Source organism: Cinclus cinclus, chromosome 15 (genome assembly GCF_963662255.1).
Source record: "Cinclus cinclus chromosome 15, bCinCin1.1, whole genome shotgun sequence".
NCBI lineage: Eukaryota > Metazoa > Chordata > Aves > Passeriformes > Cinclidae > Cinclus > Cinclus cinclus.
In genome coordinates, this window is record NC_085060.1 from 2,216,266 (window position 1) to 2,219,139 (window position 2,874).

Sequence of the window (2,874 nt, forward strand, 5' to 3'; positions counted from 1 at the left end):
TCCAACAATTAACCCAGCACTGCCAAGTCCACCACTAAGCCACATCCCCAAGTGCAACATTTTGGAGGTTGACTCTGATAATGTTTCCTGCTCAACCTGATTTTATTTCAGGCACAACTGTTATAAAACTACTTCTTATTACAAGACATAATTAGTGGCTAACTAACCAAAATAAAAACAGCCATGAAATTCAGAATTGGGCTATTCTTCCACAAACCAGTAATTCTTTTGCTCAAGCTCTCCCCAAATTTGAAACCACTTACATTGACAAATGCCACAGAATTACTACCCTGACCTATTGGGTAAATAAAGTCAATGTGATTTAAAATTATTCAAAGGGTTGGGAGTTGGACTCAATGATCCCTGTGGGTCCCTTCCAGCCCAGAATATTCTACAGTTCTATAAAATTCCAGAAACCCTGTGCTTACAGAGACTCCCTACCCTGCACATACATTCAGAAACAAAACACATTACCTAGAGGTAGTAAAACAGATTTGTAATGGGTGTCACTTATCTCTGTCATCGGCACTGATGAATAACACTGTTAACATGGATCACATCGCCCACCAACTACAATCACAGCCTTCCCCTGTCCAAGAGCCATGAAACTTCTCCAATCAGTTGCTCAGAGCTAATTGGCAGATGCAATTTTCAGCCAGCACTTTCTTCTCCTTCCTCAGCATCTTCCTTTTGCAGACATTGCCCACAGCACCAGCCTTGCTCAGCCACCTCCCTCCCTCCCTTTCCACTGCGTGTCCCAGACCTAATCTCTGCTCACAGCTTTTGAGCACAGCTCTTCCAGGCAGCTGACATTTAAATAAGCTCTGTATTGACTTTCCTCTGCTGTACCTCGAGTCCTCCTTGTTTTCCTTATGTTCATATTCCAACTCTGCTGCTCTGCAGCTCCTTCTGAAGGTAATGGAAGCAGAGCTGGACTGATAATCAATAAATACCTTCACCCTGCAATCCCTCAGGGGCCGAGCCCAGAAGGAGATTTCCCCTCTCTCCCCATGCATATTCACTATTTTGGATCAACTTTTAAAAGGCTCTTTCCCAAATCTTGCAGTCAACGCTAAGCCTGTGAACTTTCCTTTAACTCGCATTAAACCGATACAACTTTTAATTAAAAAAGTAATTTTGAAAAATTGCTTGTGTGGTGCGGAAGGTGATGTTCAGACAGCATCACTGATCCCTGGAGTTCTGCAGCCTTGAGTTTAATAAACTGAATTTTCAAAAGTAAACACAGCTTGCATTCAGCACGAACCTTCTATTCCAGCCTTGTATTCTCCATCCTTTCCTTGCTTAGCCAGAAGAGGATGTTTTCAGGGCACCACACACTAAACACTTCATGGGTGTCACTGGACTGGAAAGGGAGGAAATTCCCAGCCCCTGGAGCTGTTCACCTGCTAGGTGAGGAAGCCTTGCCTCCAATGGAGCAAGGGACCACGAGAGCTGAGGAATGAACTCCCAGCCCACCTGCTTCTGGGTGAAGGAAATCCCAGGCACAAGGACTGCCCGAAAATTTAGACCTGAGCCTCTGCAATTTTACCCTCACACAGCAGTTCCTGCCTCCTCCAACTGTAATTTAGGATTTATTTTGCATAATTTGTTATTTCCTGTAGTAGGCAATCCAGCAAGGGGGAGGGACAAAGGGCAGGACAAAAGCAAAATAAAAACCAACCCAAAATGTCTTGCCCTAGGCAGAAACAAGTCAAAAAACCTCTCAGGTTTCGTTCTGTTTGTTTTTATAACTGTTCACTTGTGGTTTTGGTCTTTTTTCAAGTTCTTTTACAAGAATCATTTGAATTATCTTTACTCCACAACTTCAAAAAGATGCTCCATGACAGTAGGTGTCATTTCTCCCTTTTCTCTCCTCTTTCCCCCTTATCAATGTATCCCAATTATCCCACAAGGTCTGGGAAGCCAAGATTCATGGGTTTATTTCCCAACTGCATTTCAAGCAGGTCATTAATTTTCCTGTGAGCTGGTTTGCTCCTCTGTAGAGCAGGGAGAGGTGGGTTGTGCAGCTTTATCCCCATTTATAAAACAAATACTCTGAGAATCTGGGCACACTGGGCTGATCTGAAACACCAGGCATCCTGTTGTTATACATAAATAAATATAAATAAAGCAGCTGCCATTTTCATTTTACTTATTTGCATTCCCACTATTTTAAAATTTTCTAATGTTGTTAAAAATGGCAAAAGGAGATGATTTCATGTTCTCATGCCTATTCCATCAGGAAATGGTAGACCTGAATGCAATTTTTTCCTTCTGATAAAACTGTACTTCTAACTGTATTTTCTCAGTTAAAGCTTCGTAAGAAAGCAACTTTAAAGGTGTTGTTTGCAGCTGCAGTGAAATAAACACTTAACATTCAGTACTGCCCATGCTGAATGAGGTATTTCATCTTCACATCCTTTAACTCTGAGCACCACCAGTGATTATCCTGTAAAACTTAATTCTGGAGAGCGTTCTATTAAATATGCATTTGGATTTGGTCTCAGTTCCATAAAATATTTAATCCTGTGCCTAAACATTACATACCCCACCAAGTTTGGATTTTAGGCTGTCTGGTAACACACACAACAAACTCCAGAAGATAAAACACGTCCATTCTTTATCTGAAGAGCTCCACTCCACAGATCAGCCTTTCAGAGATGTGCCAGCTCCAGCTCTAACTAGCTCTTCACACTTTTTTTTAAGACTAATAGGCTCCACATATTCATCTCCAAAGGGTATAAATTCCTTTCCTCTCTTTCCCTTTTAAATATGTCAGGCAACATTACAAAAAAATAACATCTGTGCCACAGTTATGCAACAAGCAGCATGATAACCATTAAACTGCACTTTATAGAGAGTGGGCTGAATTAA